Consider the following 13402-nt stretch of genomic DNA (forward strand, 5'->3'; position numbering starts at 1 on the left):
CTTGTGTTTTCAAATAAACCTTTTTCACTATAACCTAGTGTTGTGTGATTTTTGACTTTGTCCACCCCAGTCCAACATCGGCTCCTCCACATCATTTGAACATGGATTGCTTCAGTATCTGAGGATTGGCTGGGTTGGATTTGTCCTGCTTTTTATGTACAGGACATACCTGGGCAATTTCCTACATTGTTGGATAAATGCCAGTGTTGTAACTGATAATGCATTGGTTAGAGTCATAGTCATACAGATGTACAGCATGGAAACAGACCCTTCAGGCCAGCACTTTACTGAATATTCTTAATTGCTCTTGAGAAGTGGTAATGAATTGCCTTCTTGAATTCAACTGAGGGACGTTAAGAATGGGCCTGGAGTCACATGTAGGCTGGACCATCTAAAGATAGCAGATTACCTTCCATAACGGGCACGAGTGAAGCAGCGTTTTTTTTACAGCAATCTATTTCTTTCATTGTCATAAGTACTGAGATTGGTATTTTTAACTCTAGATTTATTTAACCAGTTAAACTTGAATTTCCCCGCTGCTGTGGGATTTATTTGAACTTAAGTCACCAGTGCACCAGCTTATGGCATCATTCAGCTGATCACTGTGCTCTCGCTACCCTGTAACCAGTTCATCACCGTGTCGCAGTGTTAACTTTCATAGACACGCGTTATAGAGCCACACTGTGGTGAAACAGATTTACTGCAGCTATTGCAAAGCAATAAAAGACTGGCACACAGCGCCGCTGGTGGCCAATAATCGCTACTTCAACAAGCTGCATTTGTTTCAGAACTGGTTACACGGCCACCTTGTGGCGAACTGTACGTCATGAATGTAATGCACAGTATTTGTAAAGATCTGGGAACGTATTAGAACTCGATGTGGACTTGTAAAGTGTCTCTTCATATGCCATGATTGGCAATCGATCTGTAGTTGCTTATTCCTCAACAATTTTCGAAAGTCAAATCAAGGTAGGAGTTTAATGGTGAATAATTGGTCCTTAAGGAGTGTAGTGGAACAGAGTTCAGGTGCATTGTTCCCTGAAAGTGGAGCCACAGGTAGACAGGGCAGCAAAGAAGGCTTTTGGCACACTGGCCTTCATCAGTCAGAGTATGGAAGGTGGGAAATTATGTTGCAGTTATACAGCACATTGGTGAGGCTGCACTTGGAGTATTATATTAGATTAGATTACATTACATAACAGTGTGGAAACAGGCCCTTTGGCCCAACAAGTCCACATCGACCCACCACCCACCCCGACATTTACCCCTTACCTAACTTGTGTTCAGTTTTCGTCACCTTGCTATGGGAAGGATGTAATTAAACTGGAAAGAGTGCAGAAGAAATTTACAAGGATGTTGCCAGCACTTAATGGTCTGAGTTACAGGGAGAGGTTGGACAAGCTAGGACTTTTTTCCATTAGAGCGTAGGAGATTGAGGGGGGACCCTATAGAAGTGTATAAGATCATGAGAGGGATGGATAGGGTGAATGCACTGTCTTTTTCCCAGGTTGGGGAAACAAGGACTAGAGGGCATCAGTTTAAGGTTAGCAGGGAAAGAACAAAAGGGAATCGGAGGGGCAACCTTTTTACACAGAAGGTTTTACGCTTATAGAATGAGCTGCCAGCGGAAGTGGTTGAGGCGGGTACATGAACAACATTTAAAAGGCATTTGGACAAATACATGGATAGGAAAGGAATGGAAGGATATGGGCCAAGTGCAGGGAAATTGAGTTAGCGTGGATGGACATTTTGGTCAGAATGGACCAGTTTGGCCCAAAGGATCTATCTCCGTGCTATAGGACTCTATAACTCTAATTGCATTTATATAACACTTTTAACATGCCATAGGCACCTCATAGGATTAATATCAAATCAAATTCAAAACTGAGCCAGATAAAGAGAATTTTCGATAGGTGACCAAAAGATTTGTCAAAGAGATAGTTTTTAATATGTCTTTTGGAAGAGGAGAGGGAGGTGATGAAGTCAAGAGATTTAGCAAGGAAATCCAGAGCTTGGAACCAAGTTAACTGAAGGCACTGCTGCAAATAGAAAGGGATTTTCTTTTCCATTTAATTCAGACATGGATGTAGGGAGGGAGCATTTAAAAAATTTATTCATTCATAGAATGCAGCCATCATTGACAAAGCGTACATGTATTTTCCACTGTCAAGGTGAACTGCCTTCTCGAATACATCAGACAGATTTGTCCTGCCATTTCAGAGGACAGCTAAAATTCAACCACATTGCTGTGAGTCTGGAGTCACATGCAGACTAGACAGGATCAGGATAGCAGATTTCCTTCCCTTAAGGACATTAGTGAGTCAGATGGGTTTATACAACAATCTGGTAGTTTCATAGTCACCATTCTTGATACTAATTTTTTTTATTCTCGATTTATTTATTTGCTTCAATGTATATTCCCCAGCTGCCAAGAGGGAATTTAAACGCATGTGTCTGGACCAGTCAATGATAAGAATGAAGCATTTGCAAGGCCCTTCAGCCAGAGTGGATGATCTATCTCGGATTTCTCTAGAGGTCCCCACCATCATAGATGCCAGTTCTCAGCCAATTCGATTCACTGCATGTGTCATCAAGAAACGGTTGGAGGCAATGGATATTACAATGGCTATGGGTCCTGACAACATTCTGGTAATAGTACTGAAGAATTGTCCTTTAGAACTTGCCACTCCTCTAGCCAAGCTATTCCAGTACAGTTACAAGACTGTGGAAAGTTGCCCAAGTATGTCCTGTACATAAAAGCAAGACAAATCCAACCCGGCTGCATCAGTTTACTTTTGATCATCAGTAAAATGATGGAAGGTGCCACCCACAGTGCTATCAAGCAGCACCTGCTCAGCAATAACCTGCTCAGTGACGCCCAGTTTGGGTTCCACCTGGGTCACTCAGCTCCTGACCTCATTACAGCCTTGGTTCAAACATGGACAAAAGAGCTGAATTCCAGAGGGGAGGGGAGAGGGACAGCCCTTGACATCAAGGCTGCATTCAACTGAGTGTGATATCAAGGAGCCCGAGCAAAACTGGAATCAATGGGTATCGGGGGCAAGCTCGCCGCTGGTCGGAGTCATACCTGACACATAGGAAGATGTTGTGGTTGTTGGAGGTCAGTCATCTCAGCTCCAAGACATGTCTGCAGGAGTTCCTCAGGATAATGTCCTTGGCCTAACCGTTCTCATCTGCATCAAAGATCCTCCCTTTATCATAAGGTCAGAAGTGGGGATGTTCACTGATGACTTCACAACATTCCAATACCATTCACCACTCCGCAGACATCAAGACTATCTGGGTGGCACAGTGGCTCAGTGGTTAGCATAAATGCCTCACAGTGTCAGGGATCTGCGATTGATTCCAGCCTTGGACAACTGGCTGTGTAGAGTGTGCACATTCTCCCATGTCTTTGTGGGTCTCCTCTGGGTGCTCCAGTTTCCTCCCACAGTTCAAAGATGTGCAACTTAGGTGGATTGACATTGGGAAATGCAGGATTGCACAGATAGGGTGTGCCTGGGTGGCATGTTCTTCAGAGTATTGATGTAGACTTGATGGGTCAAATGGTCTCTTTCTGCATTGCAGGGATTCTATTATTCTGTATCCAAAAGCAACAAGATTTGGACAATATCCTGGTTTGGGCTGACAATTGGCAAGTAACATTCATACTACACAAGTGGCACACAATTACCATTGTGAACAAGAGACAGTCTAATCATTGCTCCTTGACGTTCAATGACATCCCTATTACTGAATCCCCCACTACCAAAATCCTGTTGGTTACCACTGACCAGAAACTAAACTGGACTAGCCAAATAATACATTGGCTACAAGAGCAGGTGAAAGGCTAGGAATAATGCAGCGAGTAACTCACCTCCTGACTCCCCAAAGCCTGTTCATTATCTATGAAGCACAAGTCAGGAGTGTGATGGAATACTCTCCATTTTCCTGAATGATTGCAGCTCCAATAACACTCAAGAAGCTTGACACCATCCAAGCCCACTTGATTGGCACCACATCCACTCCCACTACCACCAACACTCATTAGCATCAGTGTGTCTATCTACAAGATTCACTGCAGAAATTCACCAAAGATCCTTAGACAGCACATTCTAAACCCACAACCACTTCCATCTAGAAGGACAAGGGCAACAGAAACATGGCAACACCATCACCTTCAAGTTCCCCTCCAAACCACTCACCATCCTGACTTGGAAATATATCACTGTGCCTTCACTGTCACTGGGTGAATATCCTGGGAATTCCCTCCCTAACAGCATGTTGGGTGTATCTACAGCATATAGGCCACTGTGGTTCAAGAAGGCAGCTCACCACCTTCTCAAGAGCGCTAGGGATGGGCAATAATTGCTGGCCCAACCAGTGACAATCACATCCCATGAATGAATCATAAACATATTCTATTTGCCTGGATTCCTAGACAAGTAAGTTGAGCACTATGTTGTCAAACCCCACTAGGAGTCTGTGGAGGAGCTTGAAAACAAGATGAGAATAATAAACTTCAGGTATTGTTGGACTGGGAATGGATGCCAATTAGTGTGCACAGTGAATGATGTGTGGATACAAAATTGACTGAGTGATAGGAAATAGAGAGCAGATCAATCTGTACTTTTCCAGCTAGAGCAAGGTTTGTAGTGGAGATCCCCGGGGGTTGGTATGGGGACCCTTGCTTTTCCTGATTAATATTAATGATCTGGACCTTGGTGTGCAGGGGACAGTTTGCAGAAGACGTGAAATGTGGAAGAATTGTAAACCACAAGGAGGACAGTGTGGAGCTCCAAAAGGACATTGACAATTTGGTGGAGTAGGTGGAGAGGCTGCAGATGAGGTTCAATGTACTACGATAGTAAAGATCTTGTGAAACTTGAGAGGGTATAAAGATTTACAAAGATGTTGCTGTGGTAGCAGGGTTTGAGCTATGGGGAGAGGCTAAATAGACTGAGGCTGTATTCCCTGGAGTGTCGGAGGCTGAGGGGTATAGAGATTTATAAAATCATGAGGGGCATGGATAGGATGAATAGCAGGGGAGTCTAGAACTGGAGGGCATAGGTTTAAGGTGAGAGGGGAAAGATTTAAAAGGAACCTAAGGGGAAATATTTTCATACAGAGGGTGGTGCGTGTATGGGATGAGCTGCCAGAGGAAGTGATGGAGGCTGATACAATTACAACACTTAAAAGGCATCTGGATGGGTATATGAATAGGAAGGGCTTAGGGGGATAGCTGGCAGGTGGGACTAGATCAGTTTAGTCACGGTGGCTCAGTGGTTAGCACTGCTGCCTCACAGCGCTGGGGACCCAGGTTCAATCCCAGCTTCGGGCAACTGTCTGTGTGGAGTATGTACATTCTTCTGTGTCTGCGTGGGTTTCCTTTGGCTGCTCCAGTTTCTTCCTACAGTCCAAAGGTGTGCAGGTCAGATGGATTGGCCGTGTTAAATTGCCCATAATGTTCAGGGATGTGTAGGTTAGGTACCTTAGTCAGGGGTAATAGGGTAGGGGAATGGGTCTGCGTGGGTTACTCTTCAGAGGGTTGGTGTGGACTTGTTGGGCTGAATGGCCTGTTTCCACACTGTAAGGATTCTATTATTCTATGATATCAGGTTGGCACAGGTGAGTTGGACTGAAGGATCTGTTTCCATGCTGTATGATTCTGTGTCTCTCTAAGTATGAGGTAATGCAGTTTGGTAGGAAGAACATTGAAAGGCAATGCAAAAGACAGAATACAATTTGAACTGGGTGCAGGAGCAGAGGGGGCTGGGTGTATCTGTGCACAGATCATCGAAGGTGGCAGAACAGGTGGCGAGAGCAGTTAATAAAACACACAGTGTCCTCAGCTTTATTAATAGGGACATAGAGAACAAGAGCAGGGAGGTGATGTTGAACTTGTACAAGACCCTTGTTAGACCTCAGCTGGAGGGTTGTGTCCAGTTGTGGGCCCCACACTATAGGAAAGATGTGAACACATTGGAGAGAGAGGGCAGGAGGGATTTACCAGAATGGTTCCAGGGATGAGAAACTTCAGTGAGGAGGAGAGATTGGAGACATTGGGACTGTTCTCCTTGGGGAGAAGGAGGCTGAGAGGGAGATCTGAGAGAGGGTTCCAACATCATGGGGGGAGGGGGCTGGACAGAGTAGATCAGGAGAAGCTGTTCCCACATGGAAAAAGAACAGGAATGAGGGGGACAGAGATTGAAGGGGATGAAGTGAGGGAGAGGTGAGGAAAACCTTTCTCCCCCAGCGAGTAGTTAGGGTCTGGAATGTACTGCCTGGGAATGTGGGGGAGGCAGATTCCATTGAGGTATTTGATGGATTGAATGATTTTTTGGGAGAAAAATGGTGTGGAAAGGCATGGGGACAAGACAGAAAATCAGCTCTAGGTAGTGATACTTGTTTAACAAGCTGGTGCAGATCCAATGGGTCGAATGGCCTCCTTCTGCACCGTAACAATTCTGTGATTCTGTGAATAAGACTTGATGAATTAGTACATAGGCTGCAAAGTTTTGGATGAGTTCAGGCTTACGGAGGTTGGAAGGCAGCTGGCTGACCAGACCCCATTTTCTAGGCACAAGAAAGTCCAATGACAGAGGCCATGCATCACCTGAGTATAGGGGAGCTGACACTCCTCCAGCACTACTGACAGCCCATATTCTGATTGGTGAAAGATGGAAAAGTCGGGAAAAGCCAAGAGTAACTGAGGGAGGAGGTGGCAGAAAGAGAGAGAGAGAGCGCAATACAGAGTTAGAGTTGTCGACACACAGATCTGGAAGAGAGATGGAAAGAGGGAGGGAATAAAAGAGAGAAAGAGGGAAGGAAAGAGAGGGAAGGATGAAGAGAGAAAGAGAGGGGGCGAAATGGAGAGGCATAGAGGAGGAGAGGCAGAGAGAAGAGGAAGAGGGATGGAGAGGAGAGGAAGAGAGATGGAGAGGAGGAGATCCCAAGTAAGGTTTGAGCCCACAAGCTTCATGGTAAGAGTGTAACCACTGAAACAAGCTGGCACTCAGACAACATTGTAATATTAATGCTTAACAAATAAGTTATTGATAAATGCTACAACTTTAGTGTTGCAGAGAAAGAAGACACATTTTGTCAAAGCTTTTCATCTTGTACTTGTCAGGACAATTTGCAATTGGGGCAGCACGGTGGCTCAGTGGTTACCACGGCTGCCTCACAGCACCAGGGACCTGGGTTTGATTCCAGCCTCGGGACCGTTTGGAGTTTGCACATTCTCCTGGTGTCTGTGTGGGTTTCCTCCCACAGTCCAAAGTCGTGCATGTTAGATAAATTGGCCGTGCTGAATTGCCCATTGTGTTCAGGGATGTGTAGGCTAGGTGTATTAGTTAGGGGGAAATGTAGAGTCTAGGGTAGGGGAATAGGCCTGGGTGGGATACTCTTTGGAGGGTCGGTGTGGATTTTGTTGGGCCGAATAGCCTGTTTCCATATTGTAGGGACTCTGTGAATACCAATTCAAGGGGAAACCAACATTAATATTGCATGAGAACAGATGGGTTAGCAAGCATTTGTAAGTTCAGCCCCTCCCCAGCTAGCTAGGTTAAAGTTACCATTGGATGTCTGTTACACGTCTGCCATAGTAATGTCAACCAAGTGGCAGAGGGTCTGAGGGACATTTGGGAACAATGTATACATAGTTTCCAAAGCCTATCTCATGGTCATGTACTGAATAAGCAGGGGAACAGGATTATTAATTCACACAGCCATCCTCTGCTATGTTTTGGAGATGCCGGTGTTGGACTGGGGTGGACAAAGTTAAAAATCCCACAACACCAGGTTATAGTCCAACAGGTTTAATTGGAAACACTAGCTTTTGGAGTGTTGGTCATTAGGTGATTGTGGATGAAGGAGCTGCGCTCCGAAAGCTAGAGTGCTTCCAATTAAATCTGTTGGACTATAACCAGGTGTTGTGTGATTTTTAACCATCTGCTATGATCACCTTATAAACCCTGTTTCTCTGCTCCATGCAATGAATCGCCTGTCAGCTGAACAAAACAGATTGCACCGCAGGTGATCTTCACATCCAGGTCATTGCCACAGCAACTTCCCCAGAACTGCACTTCTCATTAGCTTAGCAGGAGTTAACAGGTCAGAGTGCTAAAAGACTGTTAAAAAGAGCATGTAAAAATAACAATCTTGCATTTCTAAAGCACCTTTTACAACAACCAAATGCCTCAAAGCACTTTACATGCAATATTTGAAGTGTAGTCGCTGTTGGAGGAGGGAAAACAACAGCCAATTTGCACACAGCAAGCTCCCACCAAAAGCAATGTGATAATGACCAGATGATCTTATCAAGGACAACTAGGGATGGGCAATAAATGCTGGCCAGCCAGCAATACCCCCATCCCACAAATGAATAATAAAAAAGCCTGAATTACTACCCCAGTAACATTGCCCCAAGGCTACCAGCCTCTTACGAGGAATGATGACAGAAATTGGATGATGTGGTTTGGAAAGAAGATAATTAAGAGGGTTCCTTGATACATACATGAATGTTATGGATAAAGTTAACTTGGAGCATTGCTTCAGCATGAGTTATGGCAGTCAATATTTCAGACCTAAAAGTCATCCTCAGTTCATTCAAACCATAAGCATGACTGAAGAAAGTTGGTCAAATGGTAAGACCATTTTTATTGTACAGTGAATCCTGAGTACATACACAGTACAAGGTAAAAGGAAAGCTCTTTCCCAAGCTCTTAGAGAATCCCAATACTTGTCCTTCTTTAAGTATCAGTGTAAAAGGTAGATTACAGAAAAATCAATGCAGCAATGTGCTAGGCTACTGAATAGCACAAGGAGCATTTTATACTTGCAGTGACATCCCCCTGTACAAATGCCATCTTACCTATTTCAATCATACCCAAAGAAAAGCAAGCAGGGTTTGAGTAGACTCTAGTTGCTGTCCCATATACGAGGTTTAAAAACCAAATCCAAATGGGCAAGTCATGCCAGCTAAGTCATGCAAGTAGGCCTCCTTGCAACAGATTTCAAGAAGAGCAGAGGGTCTTTCAGAAGGCCTCTTACCTGCTGTCACAGAAAGGTTACAGAACTCACCAGTTGGAGATCCAACATACAAGGCAGTAAAAATGGAAGCAAAACACAAGCCTGACAATAAAAGCTACCAATAAAGGTACAATGCAATCTTTCCAGTGATTTTTCAAAAGGTTTGACTTACTTGGATCTACATAGGCCCAGCTGGGGTGCATAGGTGCCGATGGCGATGGACTGTTATTCTTAGCCCCCAAGGTTGCCTCCTCATAAGTGGGAGGAGCAGTTGATGCTGACATGGGTTCTCTTTTCTCAGGCCCTCGCTGTTCGCCTTCTGGATTTGAGGTTTTACTTGTGGAAAAAAGCTGCAAAGAAACAAAGATAATATACATTGATCTGGTGGATCTTAGTGACACAAATTGAAAAAAAAATGCCTCCACTTCTTCTTATTTGGGAGTTTTTGATTCATTTTTTCCCATATTTATGGGGATATCAGTGATTTGGATAGAGTTTACAAAAGGATGGATTGTGCCAATTGGACTCTCTTCGATGTAACAAAAGCATTAGGCCTCCAACAGAATAGGTCAGAGTTTGAAAATCAGAACTGGTTTACCCTCTACACAAATATATCAGCTGCTGGTTGTTGCAAAATGTCCTTACCTTTTTACTTCTCAGCTAAAGTTACCATTGTATATCAAGCTCAAATTATTTTGAATTTGAGCTTCCAAAAGCCAAGAGCCACACAGGGATCCTGAAACTGTAGTCTTACCTTTCCTTCTGAGTTACATACAGAAAAAGTATTAGTGAAGAGGATTAGACCACATGATGCTGATAATTCCCATCACTAGAGATTACTAACACACTAATACTAATACTCAAGCACTGTTTCTGTCAGCTTCCTTCTCAGGAGATCATTGCATTGGGGAAATGCAATTAATTGAAAGGTATTGAGATAGATTCTGAATGATTTTAAAGTCCAGCTATTGGTCTTACATGATTCAGAGATTTAACTTCTTCCCCACATTGAACTCAATGGGGAAATAAATACCAGTAACATACATCTTCAAATAATGCTGATCCTGTTAACGCTGATCTTGCCTCACGTAAATCCTGTGCAGTGTAACCTGTATACCTTATTCTGTCCAAGTTTTTTTTCACTGTATGATCTGTATGTGCTTGATTACTATGATCTGCTTGTACTGCTCACAAACGCAGCTTTACACTGTACAGTGTACTTAGATACACGTGACAATAAATCAAATCAAATCTACCAATTATCATTCAGGGGATGTGGCTTGGCCAGCATCCCTTATTGGAGAAAGTGGTAGTGAGCTGCTTTCTTGAACCACCTCAGTCCTTTGTATAGGACACCCACAGTGATGTTTGAAAGAGAGTAGCAGGATTTTGACCCAGCAACACTGAAGAAGGAAATGTTTAGTTTAAAAACAAACTGTAAAAAGCAAAGTGATGACAGATTGAAGCATCTATCTTTATCCTCAACTATCAGAACAATTCCTGAAGAAGGGCTCATGCCTGAAACGTCGATTCTCCTTCTACTTTGATGCTGCCTGACCTGCTGCGCTTTTCCAGCAACACATTTTCAGCTTGTATCAGAACAATGAACTGACTGTGTTCAGCACATATCAGGGAGTGCAACTCACTGTCATATAACTGAGAAATCACAGCAAGGCAACCAATTAAAATGGCACCATTTATCTCATGCTGATGGTATAAACCTGCACAAAAAGTTGCCGGCAAACTCTCCCCAGTGTCCTGGCCAGTATTTATCCTTCAACTAAAATCACTAAGGCAGACGATCTGCTCATGATCACATTGTGGTTTGTGGGATCTTGCTGTGTAAACATTGGCTGCTGTGTTTCCCATGCAACAGTAGTGACTGCACTTTAGGATGTTTTAGGATTTAAGTATTTTAGGATGTTTGAGGTACGAAAGGTGCATTGGACATGCAAGCTCTTTCTTTCACCGCACAAATGTGAAATTTGTGAAACTTGACTTTCTACTTGATTAAGAGTTTTTCATCCTATTCCTTCCCTTTATCTTGCTGGAGTGGATAAGACAGCAGTATTGCAACTCTCTCCCCAAAATAAAACAGAATAAGGCAAGTAATGGCTGGTTAAGTATGAAGACTGGAGATGGGGCATTCGGAATAATGGAGAATTTGTCCAACCCAAATGGATTGCAGGAGCCAAGAGGGTGATGGAACTAGTGTATGCAAACATAGAATGGGACCATTGGTGGTTCTGAGACCCTGAATCTTTGTGCAATCAGTGAGCTCGATTTGTATACAGGTTGAGATGAAGCAAACTCACTTGATGCACATCAAAGAGAAATATTTCCCCCAGTAGAGATTCAAACATAATGGTGGCACAGGAGGAGGGCACAACACACAGCCCATTTGCCCCTCATTTATTGGGATAGCACTTTGCAATGTGTACAAACTCTCTAACCAATGTGTATTGCTGCATGGAGCAATTCAAATCCTTTGCTAATCCCTCTCTTATTCCACTGTCAAACTTGTGAAATTGCCTGATACCAAATTATCCAACCAACCTGTTGCCAGCTGATATATTGTCAGTGCACAGAATTAGCTAGCATTGTGACAGCCAGCAGCTCAATCACATGGCCCTGTTGTCAAGCTTCCAGTCAAATCCTACACACAAGTGACTTTTTGTCCCAAATCCCACATCCTGATAAGCAAAAGCAAACCTCAGAGCAAATGCAATTAGCACAAACTGGAAATCAATAGAACAGAACTTAAAGCATTTTACAATCAAATGCAATTCTGAGGAAAGGCCAATCATCCCAAAACGTTAACTGATTTCTCTCCACAGATACTGCCAGACCTGCTGAGCTTTTCCAGCAACTTCTATTTGTGTCCCTGATTGACAGCTTCTGCAGTTCTTTCAAGCTTTAAAAACATCTCTTGTTTGCTTCTGCACGTATCCACCTCTCTACCAGCTCCAACCCCACATCACCAGGGTGAACTGCTATCAGGCTGTTTCTGACAGGTATTAGCTCCATGATTGGCATGGCATTCTTCAGACAAACTATTTGCTGTCAGCAATCAGAGAGGCAGGCTGCTGATAGAGTCTACACTCTTCACCACTCTGACATCCCATCTTCTGTCTGCCCCTGTAAGAAAGACTAACTTACACCTTTCTTCACTTTAGGATGTCCCAAATTTGCAGTCAGTTAAATTTTTTTGAGGTCATGATTTGGAGATGCCGGTGTTGGACTGGGGTGTACAAAGTTAAAAATCACACAACACCAGGTTATAGTCCAACAGGTTTAATTGGAAGCACTAGCTTTCGGAGCGCTGCTCCTTCATCAGGTGGTTGTCATCAGGTGGTTGACCACCTGATGAAGGAGCGTCGCTCCGAAAGCTAGTGCTTCCAATTAAACCTGTTGGACTATAACCTGGTGTTGTGTGATTTTTAATTTTTTGAGGTGTAATCATTTGTTGTAATGTGAAAGTTTTAGCAGCTAATTAGCACACAACAAGCTCCCACAAACAGTGATGTGATAATAATCAGATAATCTGTTCTTGTGAAGTTGATTGAAGAACAAATATCAACCAGGACACCAGTGCTGACACTTCAGCTCTTCCTTTAAACAGTGTCATGTGATCTTTTACATCCATTTGAGACTGCAGACAAAATGTTGCTTTAACATTTATCTGGAATAAGACTCCTCTGACAGTGCACCACTCCTTCAGTACTGCATAGAGAGTGACGTCCTAGGTTTTGTATTTGAGTTTTCGGAGTGGAACCTCTGACTGTGAGGTGAAAGTGTTGTCAGCTAAGACACCTGACTCGGTCCATTGTTCCCACCTCAGTTCTGGCCTTTAAAGGTGACTCGTCCTCTATCATACAGGCTGCAATCTCTGCCCTTTGCAATCCTTTGTTGCGATACACTCTTAACAGAGGCCATTCTTCAATATATTTTTGATTTTCTCCTTGCTAAACAACTCAACACCATCATGGCACTGTAGTTTACAAACAAATTCAGCCTCTGCTCGTATGCCTTTGTCAGAGCATGTAAGTCTCAATGCTACTCAGAAGTGATGATTCACAGTATCTTACTTCAGCTCTCCTACTGTATTTCTGCCCACCTCCAGAATGCTTTCCGTCACAAACAATTCCAGCCAAAGTATTTCATATTCCCCCTCATGCTGTGCTATTGCCTGGCTATCCAAGCTCATCCACAATATCACCATCCATGGGCAAAGTTGAAATTGGGAAATATCAAAGGGAATCTACCCCACATCTCTGCCTCACATAGATCTGCAACAAATGAACAATGTGATGTTACAATCTGACAGCTTTTAATGTTACCATCCTGTAATGATGACACAAATGTAGGG

The sequence above is a fragment of the Chiloscyllium plagiosum genome, chromosome 43 (assembly GCF_004010195.1).
Source record: "Chiloscyllium plagiosum isolate BGI_BamShark_2017 chromosome 43, ASM401019v2, whole genome shotgun sequence".
Classification (NCBI taxonomy): Eukaryota; Metazoa; Chordata; class Chondrichthyes; order Orectolobiformes; family Hemiscylliidae; genus Chiloscyllium; species Chiloscyllium plagiosum.